This window comes from Silene latifolia, chromosome Y (genome assembly GCF_048544455.1).
Source record: "Silene latifolia isolate original U9 population chromosome Y, ASM4854445v1, whole genome shotgun sequence".
Lineage (NCBI taxonomy): Eukaryota > Viridiplantae > Streptophyta > Magnoliopsida > Caryophyllales > Caryophyllaceae > Silene > Silene latifolia.
This window is the reverse complement of record NC_133538.1, coordinates 90547205-90566682: the sequence shown is the minus strand read 5'-3', so window position 1 is coordinate 90566682 and position 19478 is coordinate 90547205. Positions and strand designations below refer to the sequence as shown.

At 40.4% G+C, this 19478-nt stretch overlaps 1 non-coding gene across 1 annotated transcript; it reads left to right on the top strand.

Moving 5' to 3' along the window:
- The first annotated feature begins 1796 nt into the window (after positions 1–1796).
- Positions 1797–1903, top strand: LOC141635828 (small nucleolar RNA R71). Its single transcript, XR_012540486.1, has one exon. It is a non-coding gene; the product is annotated as a small nucleolar RNA R71 (small nucleolar RNA).
- Positions 1904–19478: the final 17575 nt, after the last annotated feature.

Here is a 19478-nt window from a genome sequence, read left to right as displayed (position 1 = left end):
TGTCCCGCTCCATACGAGCCTGCCTGGTAAGAAGGTCGAGAAGCAAACCGCCATGGCGACCTTGGTCAATGACCTCGGACACTTCAAAAGGTGGAGGGGGAATAAAATTAGCCGGATAGACCGGCTGTGTAGTGTCAGGAGTAGGAATAGGGATCGGTGTAGGAGTGGTCGTGGAAGTCTGGCCACCCGTAGACGGTGTGGATCCCTCTCCGGTCTCAGGTCTCTTCCGCTTCTTAGCAGCGGAAGTAGTGGTAGGTGGAGTGAGTGGAAGGTGGTAGAAGGGAAAAGGAGGAGGTATCATACCCCTAAAGATGTGCTAAGTCACGATGGAAGTCGGGGAAGATAGAACGGGCAAGAAAAGTGGTTATGCCACCACAGACAATGGTGCCCGCCGTCTTCTGCCTCATAGTATGAAAATACTGAGTAGTCATATAGGCAATGTTAAGCACAAAGGGGCCCTCGCTATCGATGTTCAGATAGCCCCCAAGAATAAACAACTCAGCATTATTAATGTTGTTGGATTCTTTACGACCAAAGATCGTCCCACCAATGAGACGCATAAAGTAACGGGCCGGGGGAAGGTGGACATGAGCGAGTCTATGCTCCTCAAAACAAGTATGTGCCAAGGTCCTCCAAAGAATACGTATGACCTTCCTAGGAGGGTCCGAGTCACCGTGGGAGGAAAGACCTAACCTACTACCAAACTCAGCTATGGTCCAGGTCGTAGTCCGGTTAAACAACCGGAAGGAAACACAAGAGCTACCCTGGTCAGTGGCGTAGGATTGGTTATGGGAAGATTGATTTTGATAGTAGGCTCTATTTCCTTAGAGTTCTCCACAACTCTTTGCTTTCTACTATCATCCACAATATTTTCATCAATTGGCCTCTTCGTCCCCTCATATCTTGTACCGCTCCTAAAATGTATAGCACTAACCGTATCATGTCTTGTGGGGGGGGGGGGGGGGTTACCTTCAGGAGGTAATTGCCCCTTTTGTCTTTGGGAGTTAGAAGATTCTAGTTGAGTCATTTGAGTCTCTAACATTTTGGTGTGGTCAAGTATGTTGTTGATGGTGGTTTCTTTAGCTTGGCTATCTTTTTGCATTTGGGTGAAGAATTCTTGTTGGTTCTTTTGCATTTGGAGGACCGCTTTTTTAGCATCAAAGTTTTGGTCATTGGATTGGTTATAGGAAGATTGATTTTGATATCCTTGGCTTTGGTTGAAAAAGGGTCTTTGAACTTGATTCCTCATTGGAGGTAGAGTATATGTTGGTTGAGGATTTTGAGCATTTTGGCTCTTGTATGAATTATTTGGATGGAATTTGGTAGTCTCATTATTGTAGTTGGAATAAGGGGTGCAATTCTTGTATGCTTGGAAAGCATTTACTTGTTCATTTGTTCCCTTACATTCGTTTTGATCATGTCCCAAGGTTCCATAACTTTCCCATACTCCATTTAGGATTGAGGATGATGCTATCATAGCATTGACATGTTGTTTGGGTGATTTGGAAGCTTCTTCAAGCTTAGCCATGGCCTTCCCAAACTTCAAGTTGATGATGTCGATATGAGCACTTAGTTGAGCACCCAATTGTGTGACGGAATCCATCTTATGCTTTCCTCCTCTAGTAGCCTTTCGAGGTCTACTATATTGGGAATTATGAACGGCCATCTCTTCGATTTTTGCCCATGTTTGATTGTCATCAACTTCGGTGAACATCCCATTGGATCCCATATTAAGCACATTGCGTGAGTCTTCATATAAACCGTTCCAAAATTGTTGAACAAGTAACCACTCACTAAGTCCATGGTGTGGACAAGAGCGACAAGTGTCCTTAAATCTCTCTCATGCTTCATATAATGATTCCTCATCCCTTTGCTTGAACCCGGTGATTTAGGCTCTCAACATGTTAGTCTTCTTCGGAGGATAGAATTTCTTGTAAAAGGCAAGTGCTAACTTCTTCCATGAATCAATACCAAGGGTAGCCTTGTCTAGGCTCTTCAACCATTGCTTAGCGGTTCCGATCAAGGAAAAAGGAAACAACACCCACCGAATTTGGTCTTGAGTAACTCCGGTTTGAGAAATTGCATCACAATAGTCACAAAAAGTCTCCATATGTGAATGAGGATCTTCACTAGGCATCCCTCCAAATTGACTTCTCTCAACTAATTGTATGAATGCGGATTTGGCAATGAAATTACCGGTTAAATGTGGTGGTGTAGGAGTACCATTGGGTAGGTTCTCCTCGGTTGGTACGGAATGTGATGAAAAGTTAGGCATTATTAGTTGATTTTGTGGTTGGTTTGTAATTGGGTTATCCTCTCCTTCTCTTGCAAAAGGGTTGACAAACTCAATGTTATTTGGTTGAAATTCCACAATCTCTCCAATACCCACAACTCTTTAAGCACCTCTAGCAACTCTTCTATTGTTAGTTAAGGTCCTTTCAATCTCGAGATCAATAGCTAATGGATTACCTTGTGATCTCCTAGTCATGCAAAATATCAAACAACTAGAAAACAATTAGAACGGCCTTGAGGAGATGAGTTCCCCAATGTAAAGAAACACACAACTAAAAATAATTAACGAAAATTAAATCAATTGAACACCGTCCCCGGCAACGGCGCCATTTTTTGGTTCAATATTTATACTTGTCGTTAAAGCTATCAACCAAAACAATATTTCTAACTCTACAAACTACTATTTAGTGGAGTGGTAAGTAAAGGTCGAATCCCAAGGGACGGGTATTGATTAAGAATTTCAATTGCAAGTAGTTTATGTCTTAGGGTGTCACAAATTTGGATAAATTTGGATTGAGATGAGATGTAATCTAAACTAATCAACAAGATGAATGTAAATCAAGGAAAACAAAGCAAAGCAATTAAAGGGGTTTGTAAACAATTGATTAAAGGCACTAGGGTGTCATGGGTTCATAAGAGAATCATGGAAATAGATCATACAAACATGTTCTCAAATAGATGTAAGCAACTTATTGTTGTGATGGAATCGAGTTAGTGTATATATTACAATTCCTAGAAAGATTTAGGTCCCGGAGCCGAGTCGATCAAGACTTTACAAAACCTATAAGTCGACTTAGTCTCTTCCTATTCAACTCTATCCATGGTCTAACAAGGCTTGAGTTGGTTTATATCTTACAAGCCTCATTGAAAAGATAAGAGATGGGTACAAAATGCAAGGTTTCATAGCCTAGCATTTCATCAAACATAACATGTGCATAAGTTGAAATCACAACAAGTAAGCATTCAATTATGAAAGCATATTAATTTAAGCATAGATTTAATCCCATGATTGATTCCCCTAATTCCCCATTAATCCTAGTTGATACGTGTATTTTGTATAGTCTTTTTAGCCTATTTTAGCACGTATTTCCATGTACTTTTGTACTGTTTATATAGTATTATGCCCCGAATTGGCTACTTTGGTTCGTTTTGTCTGTTTTGTAGAAATGAACGTGGAAGTAGTAGAATCGCACCATTTTCGTTCTTTTTGCATGCATTTTGAGGAGACAGGATTTTTCAGAGTGAGATCCTGCATTGGGATGCGTGAAGGAACGGTCTACGGAGCAGTCGGTCACGAGTTTGATCTGTTTTGGAGGAAGAATACTCGATCGAACTGTTATGTTGCTCGATCGAGTGGTTTCTATGGCTGAGGTTGGTCGATCGAACAGTATTATGCTCGATCGAGAAGTGCTGGAATTAGGAGTTACTCGATCGAGTAACAATTTTGTTCGATCGAGTAGATTATTTGGAGAAATGCTCGATAGAGTGGTTTCAGACTACTCGATCGAGTGGTGTTAGCTTTTATGGGCTTTAATTAGTCCGTGAACGTGTTTTAGCTTATGGACTTAGTAGTTTTTCTATTTAAGCGCATAATAACTAGGTCATTAGGATCATTTCAATTAAGTTTTATCCTACTTTTCATCTTTGACAAAAAAGACTGTGTTGCTTTTTCTCTTTCACTGTAACTTTGTTTTCGGGGTTATTAGCTCGTATTTGTTTGTTCTTTACGCCGGATTCTTGCGATTGTAATCTCTTTCTCCCTTTTTAATTTTATTATTTCATTTATTCATCTTAATTACTTGTTTTGCTCCTCCTTAATTTCTGCCCTAATCTTTGTTTATGCATTTTAACTACTATTTCATCATGCTTTACATTAGTTATCTTAATATTGTTATTATTGACAACATTAGCGATATGAGTAGCTAAATCATTTCATGTCGGGATTAGGGGATCTACGGTAGAAATGTGACGATGTAGTAAATAGGTTAGATGATTTAATTGTGGGACTCTGTCCCCATAGCAATATAACTGTATCTACCGACTTAGTTGAGTGCACGCTTCTGAGTCACCCTTTTAATCTGGGTAAATTTAATCCTGGATCGGAATATTGGACTAAATAGACCTGCTATGAACAGTAGACTACCCTGAGGAGGACGGAAGTTAAGTTAGTGGGAATCTAGGGTAGAAAGTGGACCGGAAGGACCTTTCCATATCTGTCTCGCAGTAATTTATCTAAATTGTTTACAGTTGAGTCACTGGACTACCGTAGTGAACCGAAATCCTGACATGTCCCCTCTCTATTGAGATTTTAATCTCTTTTTCTACCTTTATTGCTCTTTTCTTGCTTCTCTTCCTTTTACACTTTTAGTTTAGAAAACCAATTACAACCCCCCCCCATTTGTGACCAAATAGACGGACCTTTACAGATATCTTGCCTCACTGAGGAGATCGACCTGACTTCCCTAGCTATATAGTTAGTTTAGTTAGTTATTTTTTATAGGTATACGACAGCCCTGTCAAATTTTGGCGTCGTTTTCGGAGAGGCGAGTTCACTATCTGTCTTTGTTTCGTTTATTTTATCCATCTCAGGGAATTTTTATTCCTTGAGGCAATTCTTATTCATTTTCTTTCAGTGTTGTGTATGCCCAGGTCACACGGGTTGGAGTTAGTTTCAGCTGATTCTGAACCAGAGAGGTTGTTCAGGCATAGACTCCGTCTGCAAAGAGAATCACTTTTGAAGAAGACACTTTCAGTTCTGTAAACCAACCAGTAAAGATGCCGAACATTGCCAGTCATTCGGAGCCTAAAGCATCATCAATTCCAAAGGGTTTCAATCTCCAGACTGAGGATGGGAATACATTTAACATCCGTCCTTCCTATATCAATCTGGTGGAGAGAAATCTCTTTAGAGGTGTGGCAGGTGAAGACCCGAGGAAGCATATGGAGGTCTTTACGGACTACTGTTCTACTATCCCCGCCACAAAGGGGGTAACTCAAGATAAGATTAAGGAGGTTCTGCTTTTTTTTTCTTTGGACTCGGCCAGGAGGAGTGGTGATGATTTGGACCGTACGGCCGCGGGGGTCACCAACTGGGAGACCCTTGCTCTTGCTTTTTATAAGAGATATTTCCCTCCACAACGCACTAATCAGCTGCGGGCCAAGATTACAAGTTTCAAACAGGCACCGGATGAAACTTTCTATGAAGCTTGGTGTCGTTTCAAGAGGATGGGGAGGTCTATTCCTCACCATGATTTTGATCCGTGGTTCCTGTCCAATCAGTTCTACAATGGGCTATACGATGACCACAAAGCCATACTTGATGCATCATCCAACGGAAGATTTCAAAAGAACACCGACGATGATAAGGGATGGGCTCTTATTGAAGAGATGGCGACCCACTGTGCTGAGTATGGAAACCCGAGGGATGGTATTAGAACAGTTCATGCAGTCGATAAGCAAGTTGTGGCTCAGCTGGAAGCCATGAATGCTAGGTTTGATAAGCTGGAGTTGCATTCTGCTGGGGAGCCTCAGACGGTCCATTTGCTTACTAGAGGTGAGACTGTCACATGTGAGAGGTGTGGGAGCAACGACGGTCACTCTGCTATTGGTTGTCTTACGGAGAAGGAACAGGTCCTTGCTTTTCAACAATACAGGCAAGAAGGGGGTTCCTATTATAACAACCAAGGGGCAGTCCATCCCAATTTGAGGTGGACAAGTCAAAATGTACTCAATCCTAGCCCTCCTCCGCAGCAGCAGCAGCCATTTGTCCCTCCTCATAAGGCTCAACAAGGCTTTCAGAAGCCTCCTTCCTTTCCTACACCTAATCAAGGTAATTCATCTTCTGGTGGGGTAAGTGAGCTAGGTGAGTTAAAGATGATGCTGCAGTCTTTGACAAAGCAATGGCAACTGAGCGATCAACAAAAAGATGCATCTATCAAGGCACTTGAAACTCAAGTTGCCCAGTTAGCCGCGAACCAGTCCACAAGGAAACCGGGACATCTACCGTCACAAGCTGATAAGAATCCACATGAGACGGTGAATTTAATTAATTTGAGGAGCGGTTATTCATATGAATGACCGAAATCAGACCCGGGGAAGGAAATTGCTGCTGATGAACAGTGCACTGTCGAATAAAAAGAGCTGACGACAAAGAAAGTACTCGATCGACTAATTTCTGGGGGTCGATCGAGTAAAACTGCTGAAGAAAGGACTCGATCGAGTGAACAGGAAAAAGAAGAGCTCGATCGAGTAAATAAAACTACTCGATCGAGTGAATTTGCCGAAGAATCTGCTCGATCGAATGATACTTTTGGTCGATCGAGTAATGAAGATAAAGAACAACTCGATCAAGAGCCTGCTAGTGCTCGATCGAGTGAAAAATCACCTGAAAGACCATGTTCGAGAGGAAAGAAGTCTCGATCGAAGGTTTTAGAGCTTGATCCGGCTGATACATTGGAATAAAGGAACAAAGGGCTCGAGATACCCATCACGGTACCCTTTCCGAGGCGGTTGCAGAGTACTAAGGCTAATCAACAATTCGGCAAATTTGACGAACACCTGAAAAGCTTGCAGGTCACTGTGCCATTCGCCGAATTGCTAACACAGGTACCCTCTTACCTTAAATTTATGAAAGAAATTTTATCGCGTAAGAGGCACATTAACGACCATGAGACGGTAGCTTTGACCGAGGTAGGGACAGCCTTATTTCAGAATAAGTTACCTCCCAAATAGTCAGACCCAGATAGTTTTTCGATTCCGTGTCATATTGGTACCCATTTGATTGATAACGCGTTATGCGATCTTGGCGCTAGCGTGAGTGTCTTCATTGTCTCGGCTAAGAGACTTGGTTTGACAAAGTTTAATTGCACAAATATGACTGTTCAGATGGCCGACCGTAGCATATCACGGCCACTAGGTGTCATAGAAGACATACCTGTTAAGATCAGGAGGTTCTTTATTCCCGTTGACTTCGTTGTACTTGACATCCCCGAAGATGCCCATACCCCTATTATTTTAGGGAGACCATTTTTATTTACTGCCCGTGCAGTGATAGACCTCGGGGGCAAGACATTGACTTTCCAGGTTGGGGACGAGGAATTGATATTCCATCAGTCTAAGTTCCGAAGGGCTCCCATGCAAGCTCAGCCTTGCAATGCCCTCTCTTCTATTGACCCTCCTATTGACACTCCAAATGAAAATTTGGAATATTGTGCTGCTATTGTAACCCCTCCGCCTCAGGTTGAGAGCAAAACGGAGGAAAGTTCGTCTGTTTTCCTTACTGCAGGTACAGATAAAGATAATGCAGGAGTTGTCAATAAGTATTGTGCAATTAATGTCAGTCAAAGTGGGAGCGATGATGTTAAAGCTGGTGAGAAAGGAGTAAGGACGAGAAACGTTCGTGCGTATGTGGACGTCAACTATTCTCCTCCTAGAGATTCGAGTTCGAGCTCATGGAAATTGAAGAGGACGATTAATGTTGCTGAGGTGACGTCCTCCAGTCAGAAGCCCTCCGAGGGCCTACTGAAATGCTTTGAGAAGTGAGCGGGGAAATGCCCCGTGTACCAATTTGTATAAACAATTTTTAATTCCCGACAGACTTGTTTATTGCTTTTAATTTGGACAATTAGAATTTAGACATTTTAGCATAAGTTAGAGGACTATAGACTGTTACTTTTCGCATTTGGTATTTTGGGATATTTTTGCGAGTGTTTTTATGCAGGTTTGGGGAATTATACGCAAATTCAAGAGCTTAGACGAGGAAAAGAGCTCGATCGAGTACTTTTTGTACTCGATCGAGTGGAATTTGTTCGATCGAATGGTTTCCTGTTACTCGATCGACAAAAGCTGAAAAGGGGAGTTCTCGATCGAGTAACTTTTTGTGGGATTTATCTGTATGCATCCCTTTAAATTTTAGGACTATAACAAATTATAACATGATGAAAGTAGTCATCAAATAAATTGCATAAACAAAATTGTAAAGGATTAAGAAATAACCTTCGGTCCTAGCAAAAACGGCCTAAGTACAATATCAAAGTTGATATTCGCCTATTAGTTGCACCCAAGACGATATGAGAAATGCCCTTTGATTATGCTAGAATCGATCCAAAAATTAACTAACTAATTTTTAGGTTTTTGTGTTTTTCTTCTGATGACATGGAGGCAAGAATGGGATAGAAAAATTAGGTTAGAAAAAGCTACTCCTAATCTACCTATAAACCGTGTAGGTTGAGCAATTAGGGTAGATTTTTCTTTTTTTTTTAATTTCCGGCCCATATCCGAAAATAAGAGAGTATAATTTCCTTATTTTCGGTTATTCCAAAAATGTATAAAATGTGTTATATATGAATTATTATCTAGTGAGGATCGATCCCACAACCTCTTGGTTTGAGTACCCTCACTATTACCACTATGACACATTCATCTTGTTGATATTAAACATAACCGATTACATTTAATTATGAATTAACATATTAATTCGTCCAAGCTAACATTACATACATTTAATTAAATATAACTTATTATATTCAATTTTAAGAGTTTAACAGTTAATTCGTCTCAACTAATATTATTTAATCGTCATTAAATAATTGTCTCATCAACACATTGACTAACTGTTTAGTCATATAAGGCATCAATGTGATTACATTTCCATAACCACATCTCTCAAACACATCCTATATGTGTGACCTTTAGGGACCAGTTGATCACCGCCATCTGTATGATAATAACATCAAACTTTCTAGCAAGCCAACCGTTATTAGGTAATCGTTAATAACTGATTAAAATACGAAGTATACCCTTGTGAACCTGTAAGAGATTTACAAATGTTATCACACTAATTTGTGGAGGACACAAGCTCCAACAAACTCCCACTTGTCCTCACAAGTGTATATGCGATAACCGATTCTCATATCCTAAAATTTCTCCCACTCAATGTAAAACAATTTGCAAAATCTGTATTCACAAAGGTCGTATTTTACAAGTGATCTGCATCAAGAGTGGTTTCCCCGACTAGAGAGTAACTTAACTGATAAGCGAATCAACATTCGAGCATGGCCATGCATTTCAGTTACAACTCCTCGAGTGGCCCTGAGAAATAACTATACCTGATAAGGGTTGGATATTTTCTTCAACTCGAATCCTGCCGATGTAAGCGCAGTACGAAATGACCCAAGAAAAAATCTACTTAGCCTCCAGTTACGGCAGACCGTGAGAAAGAAACCAAAGTCACCCAAAAACTGCCTTAATCTCAAGAGACAGTCGATAGTCAAAAGAATCGACTCTAGGAACACAATGGACGTCCAATCTACGACCCGGCGCCGAATGTTTTTAAACATTAAGGACTCCATTACGTTGTCACAAAAATTTGTCCTACGAGGTATCGTTATAATCTCGCATTTGTGATCGATCAGTCAATAGTTTGACTTATGGCTCGTTGAACCCACCATCATTCGACTGCACAATATAATAGCCGGAGTTATCAGCTCACATGGGCGATTACGGACCAAACAAATATAATGTAATTCAGTTCACTTTGTGGCGTTCAATGTTGGCAGTATAATCCACATGAAAAACAAAATATTATAATAAAACGATGAAGTTATAAATAGTATATGAAAAAGATAATGTATCAAATCCATAATCAACTACTACAACTCAGGAACACGTTTAATTCCCATGGAAATAACGTGCCCTTCATGCTTATCAAAATTCAACGGTTTAGTGAGAGGGTTCGCGATGTTATCAACCGTCGTAATCTTGTCAATCACTATCTCTTCTTGCTCCACGTAATCACGGATCAGGTGAGCTTTCCGATGTACATGTCTAGATTTGTTGCTAGACTAGGCTCCTTAGCCTGGAAGATGGCACCTCTATTGTCACAATAGATGGTGACCGAGTCATTCGAACTAGGAACTATTGTAAGTCCTTGTAAGAATTGACGCATCCATATCGCTTCCTTAGCTGCTTCTGAAGCGGCATAGTACTCGGATTCAGTAGTAGAATCTGCTACAACACTCTATTTGGAAGTCTTCCAGCTGACCGCAGCACCATTAAGAGTGAAGACGAACCCGAACTGAGATTTTGAATCATCTCGATCCGTTTGGAAGCTAGCATCTGCGTAACCGATTGCGCATAGCTTAGTATCGCCTCCATAAGTCAATACCCTATCCTTAGTCCTCCGTAGGTACTTGAGGATATTTTTAACAACTATCCAGTGTGTTTCACCTGGATTCTTTTGGTACCGACTCGTCATACTCAATGCATATGCCACGTCTGGACGTGTGCATATCATGGCATACATGATTGATCCTATTGCAGATGCATAAGGAACACGACTCATGCGCTCAATCCCTTCGAGCGACGTGGGTGATCGAGACTTGCTCAATCGCATCCCGGACGTCATTGGAAGGTTCCCCTTCTTGGAGTTGGTCATGCTGAACTTCTCAAGAATCTTATCCAAATAAGACTCCTGACTAAGTGATAACGTCCGTTGTGATCTATCTCGGTAGATACGGATTCCCAAAATGCGTTGTGCCTCACCCAAATCTTTCATCTGGAAATGGTTCTTCAACCATTCTTTAACCGAAGATATGAGAGGAATGTCATTCCCAATCAGGAGTATGTCATCGACATACAATATGAAGAATACAATCTTGCTCCCACTCGACTTGATATATAAGCATGGTTCTTCGACCGATCGAGTGAAACCATACTCTTTTATCACTTGGTCGAAACGATGATTACAACTCCGAGAAGCTTGATTACGTCCATAGATGGAGCGCTTAAGCTTGCATACTTTCTTAGGATGTTCAGGATCTATGAAACCTTCGGGTTGCACCATGTACAACTCTTCCTCCAAATAATCGTTTAAGAAGGCGGTTTTCACATCCATTTGCCAAATTTCATAATCATGAAAAGTGGCAATCGCTAAGATTATCCGAATGGAACGTAGCATGACTACAGGTGCAAAAATCTCATCATAATGCAATCTGTGCACTTGAGTGACACCTTTTGCCACTAGTTGTGCCTTATAGGTATCTGGTTGCGCGTCTACAGAACGCTTTATTTTGTAAAGCCATTTGCATTATAGAGGTTTTACCTTGTTAGGTAAATCAACTACATCCCATACGTCATTCTCATACATGGAGTCCATCTGGGATTGCATGGCTTCGAGCCATAGCTTTGATTCGGAACAGGCCATAGCACCTTTATAGGTAGCGGGTTCATTACTCTCTAGGAGTAAAACGTCATTCTCCTCGACCATAACAATGTATCTGTCCTGAGGATGAGAGACTCTACCCGACCTCCTAGGTTCCTTGGGAATATTAACCGTATCATTAGTTGGAGGAACCACTTCCTCCATCCGTTCCGCGGTTGTTGGTTCTGGAATCTCCGACAGCTCGAAGGTTCTATTACTCGTCTTGTTCTCGAGAAATTCTTTCTCTAAGAACGTCGCACTAGCCGCAACAAAAGTTCGATGTTCGGTAGGCGAATAGAAGTAATGACCAAATGTTCCTTTTGGATAACCTATAAAGTATGTCTTGACTGATCGCGGGCAGAGCTTATCCTCGTGTCTCCACTTGACATAAGCCTCGCAGCCCCAAACCCAAATAAAGGACAAGTTAGGGACGGTTTCGTTCCACATTTCATATGGAGTCTTGTCGACAGCTTTAGTCGGACTTCGGTTAAGTATAAGAGCAGCTGACAAAAGAGCAAAACCCCATAATGAATCAGGCACTACTGTGTGACTCATCATGGATCGAACCATATCAAGTAAGGTTTGATTTCTCCGTTCGGACACACCATTTAATTGAGGTGTTCCAGGTGGAGTTAACTGTAGAACGATTCCACAGTCTTTAAGGTGTTGATCAAACTCATTTGAAAGATATTCGCCACCCCGATCTGAATGGAGTGCTTAAAACCTTTCTACCCAGTTGGTTCTCAACTCTGTTCTGGTATTCCTTGAATTTCTCAAAGGACTCGCTTTTATGCTTCATTAAGTAGACATATCCGTATCTACTCAAATCGTCCGTGAAAGTGATAAAATATCTATAGCTATCTCTAGCGGTAATTGACATAGGTCCACAAACATCAGCATGTATGAGTCCTAATAGGTCACTAGCGCGCATTCCAACACCTTTGAAGGAAATTCGAGTCATTTTGCCAATGAAACATGATTCACACGTGCCATATGTAGAATATTTGAATGCGAGAATAGTCCCATTATCGACAAGTTTCTTTACGCGTTTCTCATTTATGTGTCCCATTTGACAATGCCATAAATAGGTTTGATCTTTGTCACCAACCTTTAATTTCTTATTATTCATGTGTAATACTTCCATGATTTGATCTAAGATGTAAATTCCATTCATGGAAACTGCTTTGCCATAAATCATTTCATTGAAAGAGAAAATACAGCTATTATCCTTTATCGAAAATGCAAAACCGTCTTTAGCAAGAACGGAAACAGAAATAATGTTCTTAGACAAACTGGGAACATAGTAACAGTTATTTAAAAATAACTCAAAACCACTAGGGAGTTGGATTACATATGTTCCCTTCGAGACAGCAGCAACTCGTGCTCCATTCCCGACTCGCATGTCCACATCACCTTTTTCGAGAGGTATGATGTTCTTTAGGCCCTGCAAATAATTACACAGATGAGAACCACAACCAGTATCAAGTACCCAAGTTCCGAAACTTGCATGGTTAATCTCAATCATATGAATATAAGATGACATACCAACAGGAACGACGCGGCCTGCTTTGATGTCCTCACGGTAGACGGGACAGTTCCTCCTCCAATGTCCAGTCTTGTGACAATGGTGGCACTCAATGTCACCGCCCTTGCTCTTTGCCTTGCCCTGTGAGCCACTAGTCTCACCGGGCCCACTCTTACCATTTCCTGGCTTTTTAAAATTTGGCTTACCTACAGCTAGGTCGCCATGAGCCTTGCCCTTACCTTTACCCTTGTTGTAAATCGTGAGAACATCCTGCTTCATGCTCCCACTCAATTTCATATCCTTCTCTGTCTGTACGAGAAGGGAGTGTAGCTCATGAGGACTTTTTTTCAAGTCATTCATGTAGTAGTTCGCCCTGAAAAGGGCAAAACCATCATGAAGAGAATGAAGCATTCGGTCAATGACAATGCTCTCACTGATTTTGCAATCTAGTGCCTCCAGCTTCTCGACATTCTCAATCATGTGAAGAATGTGTGGGCTAACCGGTTGGCCCTTCTGGAGTTTCGCATCAAATAAGCGACAGGTATGCTCATATGTAACGATTCTCGATGCTTTTGAGAACTCGTTAGTGAGCGTGGTGAAAATCTTGTTCGCACCTTGGGCAATGAAGCGTCTCTGCAAATTGGTTTCCATTGCAAAGATGAGTATGTTCTTTATCGCACCCGCTTCCATAACGAATTCACTATAAGCGAGTGACTCGTTGACTCCTGCATTGGGGCCTGGGTTTATCGGTATTGGCTCAGTTAAGTACCTGAGCTTACCGTCAGCAATGGCAGCATTCCGTAGTGCCGCCTCCCAGTCCGCAAAGTTGGACCCGTCGTTTTTCAGACGCGTGAACTGATTTATTTGGTCCATGAATATTTTCAGCCAAGACTCGCGTCCAAGTGTGGCACTAGGCATTTGGATTGCGTTATTTCCAGACATTTTATTGTAACAGTAAAATAAACGTGTTCTACCCTGCGAAAACAAGAATAAATAATAAACATGTGCATCGATTTTAATTGAAGTCTAATGATCTAATGTCATAACGCGAAGACTCAAAACATTTATACAATTGACCTTCCTCAAGAATTATATAAATGATCCCAAGACTCAATTATCTGTAAATTGATAAGCTAACCTTTTAGCTAATTCTACCGTTAGAATTCTTGGTCGATAAATTTCTGTAAATTCTATCTTTAGTCCATCATAATCATGAGAAACTCTTCGGACTATAATGTTGAGATAAACTAAGTCAACACAAACTACTTACCCAACGTAGAAGGCGTCATATTATGCCTACCGGCGAAGAAGGGATTCATAGTTGTTTGCCCTTATAAAGACTAATCTCAATTTCCGTTTCAGAGGAAGATCCCATCAACTTTATTTTAATTCATTTAAGTGAACTAATATCTAGCATGCGTGAATGATTAAACTAAGATGATGGCTTAATAAACATGTGACATCTGTATGTCTATGAAAACGAACATACAACCTATATGTGTCAATTTTCATGCATTTTAGTAGGTGTTTTGGTTTTAGGCGGAATATGATGCATAATCTATCATGTAAATGAAAAGCAATAGGAATGAAAAACGTAAAAACAATAAAAGTCCTAGTGTGGCCTATCCTATCAAAATGAACATTAAATACAAGTTTGGAATCCATCCTTGGACCCGAGATGCTTGTCTCGATGTTCCATCTTGATCCATGTAGCGGGAGTGAGCTCCAATCTCCATATTTAGTCTTCTTCGAAAATTACAATAAATAAATTTACATAATAAACCTATTTATTACATTCTAATTTCAAAACCCAAAATAAAGGAAAAATAAAGGAGATTCGAGATCTCATAATTACATAAAAAATTATGTTTCCTTCATTACGAAAACATAATTTGACTAAGGCCACACTAAGTATTACAAATTACAACCGATTGCAAAAAAAAATACGTAAATAAATTCATTCAACGATTCATTCAACAAAAATAAAATGCATCAACTAAAAATAAATTAAACATACATGACACAATTCCTTAATTATGTTGATTAATTTATCTAAACCACCTTTTTAAATTATCGAATTAAGTGACAATTCCTCAATTAATCACATTAATTTCAATCTTAATTCATATTAAACTTGTAATATGAATTTAATCCATCAATATTTTAAACTGCTTTAAAATAATTAAGTATCTTTTAATTATGAACCGCTTCACAATAATTAATTGGCCAAAACAAACAAAAAAACAAAATCCCTTTTTCTTTTAATGTCTCGGCTAAAACAGAAAAAAAACAAAAAAAAAACATTTTTTTTTCTCTCTCGGCTGAAAAAAAAACTCAACAGCCCGGATTTTTTTTATTAAATTCGGTAATTGCAAAAAAAACAGAATTCCTTTTTTTTTCGGTCATAACAGCAAAACAAAAAAAAATAACAGTTTTTTTTTTATTTTGTCTCGGCTAAACCTAAAAAAACAGCCCCCTTTTTTTTCTTTTGCGGCAAAAACATTAAGATGAACAAAAATCGTTTATAGATGCTATTAGAACGAGATTAGCATATGAATTAATGAAACATGATTAATGTATATGCCAAAACTATATAGCAAAAACAAATTTTTATATCATCAACATGACGATTCCATTTACAATTTAACTTAATCCTCATTAAATCAAACATCTACAAATTTATCATATGATTATTTTAACTGATTAAAACAACAATATGAAAAATAAAAATGGAAAAATCGTATCAAAACAAGAACAAAACCACACGGCGGGAAAAAAAAAAATTAATCGGCAAAAAAAAAATTCAGCCGTGTAAATGTTTTTTTTTTTCGAAACCCTAATTTGTTTACAAACAATTTTATGAGAATCATCAAAATTAAAATTCGTGGCCTTGGCTCTGATACCACTTGTGGGATTTATCTGTATGCATTCCTTTAAATTTTAGGACTATAACGAATTATAACATGATGAAACTAGTCATAAAATAAATTGCATAAACAAAATTATAAAGGATTAAGAAATAACCTTCGGTCCTAGAAAAAACGGCCTAAGAACAATATCAAAGTTGATATTCGCCTATCAGTTGCACCCAAGACGATATGAGAAATGCCCTTTGATTATGCTAGAATCGATCCAAAAATTAACTAACTAATTTTTAGGGTTTTGTGTTTTTCTTCTGATGAGATGGAAGCAAGAATGGGATAGAAAAATTAGGTTAGAAAAAGCTACTCCTAATCTACCTATAAACCGTGTAGGTTGAGCAATTAGGGTAGATTTTTCTTTTTTTTTAATTTCCGGCCCATATCCGAAAATAAGAGAGTATAATTTCCTTAGTTTCGGTTATTTCAAAAATGTATAAAATGTGTTATATATGAATTGTCATCTAGTGAGGATCGATCCCACAACCTCTTGGTTTGAGTACCCTCACTATTACCACTATGACACATTCATCTTGTTGATATTAAACATAACCGATTACATTTAATTACGAATTAACATATTAATTCGTCCAAGCTAACATTACATACATTTAATTAAATATAACTTATTATATTCAATTTTACGAATTGACAGTTAATTCGTCTCAACTAATATTATTTAATCTTCATTAAATAATTGTCTCATCAACACATTGACTAACTGTTTAGTCATATAAGGCATCAATGTGATTACATTTCCATAACCACATCTCTCAAACACATCCTATAGGTGTGACCTTTAGGGACCAGTTGATCACCGCCATCTGTATGATAATAACGTCAAACTTTCTAGCAAGCCAACCGTTATTAGGTAATCGTTAATCAACTGATTAAAATACGAAGTATACCCTTGTGAACCTGTAAGAGATTTACAAATGTTATCACACTAATTTGTGGAGGACGCAAGCTCCAACACTTTTTACTCGATCGAGTAGATGAATACAAGTAGTTCTCGATCGAGCAGTTCTAAACCACTCGATCGAGTGAAATTAGAAATTACACGCAGGGAGTCTCTTTAACTCCTTCCTTTGTTTTGTTATTTCATTACTTCTTCGTTATTTCGCCCCTTTCCCCCTTCTTTGCGAGCAAAAAAACCCCAAAATCCTCCATTTTTCTTGCCCATTTACCAAATCCGCCACCTACATTTTATTCCTTGCTAATCAATCGTCCATTGCCCTCTATTTTCCCCTTGATTATTGTTGCTTTACACGGTCAATTGAGGATTTTAGGGTTTCGCGGTTTTTCGATCAAAAATCGCCATTGTTGCTTGTTGATTGTCGATTAATTGCTATTTGTAGGTTCTTTATCATCAAGTAAGTAATTCCTACACTTCCTTGCAATTTAATTTCATTAATTTTGCTTTTTATGAAGTAGATTAGGAATTAGGGTTTCGATGTTCATATTAGGGTCGAATTTTTCGACTATAATTTTGATTCAATTACTAATTTGTCTTACTTGATGCTTAATTCCCATGCCTCATTTATTTTTACATGATTAATTCGAATTTTATGGGAAAATTTGCGATTAGGGCTAATTACAGTCGAAATTTTCGATTGTATACTGGTTTTTGCTACTACCAATTGCTTAATTAGTTTCCATTGTTTCTTAATCTGCTACCCTTCCCCTATCGCTGTTTACCTTCAATCATTAGAATTTTTGAGGAAAATTTGGGAATTTTTGGGCTAATAGGTCGAATTTTTCGACCGTCTTTGGGAATTCTCTGCTGTTAACTGCTGTTTTCAGTGCTGCTAATTCGTTAATTGCTTATCAAACTCCCCTGCCCTATTTGTTTAGGATGGATCCTAGCTCTTTGCCCTCCACTAGCTCGACTTCTAGTCCGTCCTTGTCTGAGACGGTGGTCCCTGCTGTCACCACCGCCTCCACTTCTATTAGTACCGCAGCTCCTGTGTTCTTAGTCTCTGCTGCTGGTACTATTTTTACGCCTGCTAGCACTGCTGCTAGCCCTGTTTCAGCTACCACATCAGTCACAACCACTACTACTGCTAGCACTGCTACTAGCCTTTCTTCCTCAGTGGCGGTCACAGCTGCAGCCACAGCCTCTACTTCAGCCACGGTGAGCACACCTGTGGCGGAGTTAACCGCAGTTGCAGCTGCTTTACGGGCGGCTCTAGTTCCTCGTACCGTCTTCTACTTCAGGTTCTAGAGGCCGGGGTCGCGGTCGTGGTCGTGCTACACCTGCTGCTGGCTGTGTTAGGATCCGAGTGGACGACACTCTTGACTCCCACCCTGCGTTACCCCAGGTAACTTTTATTAACGGTGTTCATCGTAAGAGTTTTTATGACTTAGTTGATTGTGACTTTCTCCCTACGCGCTTTCTTTTCCGTACGTCACTTCAGAGGCTTGGCTTCTACGAGCCAGTTTGTGATCTTTTACGGGGCACGGGGATGGCCGGACTCATCACTATGAGTGGCCACACTTTCAAGGAGCTGAGCCTTGAGTTCTTCAGCTCCTTCACCTTCTCCTCAGGGGCACACGACGATGTCCTTACTAGTCTTTCTGTGTCCTTCCGGTTGTATAACCGGACCTTTTCTATGACACTTGAGGAGTTTGGTACCCGACTCGGACTTTCATTTACGGGCACCACTGTTGCCCCTAGGAAGGTCATTAGTCTTCTTTGGCGGGCTTTGGCACAGACCCCTTTTCACGAGCGAAAGCTCGCTCAGGTCCACCTACCCTCCGCCCGTTACTTTCGTAGACTGATGGGGAGCACTATTTTAAGCCGAAAGGAGCCAAACAACATCAACAACAACGAGCTCTTCATCTTAGGCGGTTACCTGAACATCGACGGCGAGGGTCCCTTTACCCTCAACATCGCTTATTTGACCGCCAGGTACTTCCAGGCTCAGGGAGAGAAGCTCATGGGCACTATCGTCTGCGGTGGCATAGCCACCTTTCTTGCCCGTTCTCTCCTCACCGTCTTGCCTAGTGACTTACCTTACATAGACGGTGATAGGTATCTGAGCCTAGCTGTCATGCACTCTCAGACTTGACTGACCACAGACTACCGGACATGGAAGATAGACGGTTCCCTATCCGTCGACCTTCCTTGTGACACCTTGCCTCGTCTAGCCCCTTTACCCACTGTTGCACGGGGCGCCCGACCACCACCTCTACCTTAGTACCACCTCCAGGTCCGTCCACCTACTACCTTACCCGCCGCTAAGAAGCTGCGTAGACTTGAGACCGGAGAGGGATCCGCACCTTCCATGGGTGGCCAGACTTCCACAGCCACACCTACCCTGGTCCCTACTCCTACTCCTACTCTTGCGCCTGCTGACCAGACACAGACACAGCCGGTCCTACCGGCTAATTTTGTACCTCCACCACCCTTTGAGGCATCCTCGGTCATGGACCAAGGGCGCCGTGACGGTTTGTTAGTTGAGTTTGCAGAGAAACAGGCTCGTATGGAGCGGGACATAGCTTTGACTTTGTTCCCTCTATACGAGTATCACATGAGGCGATA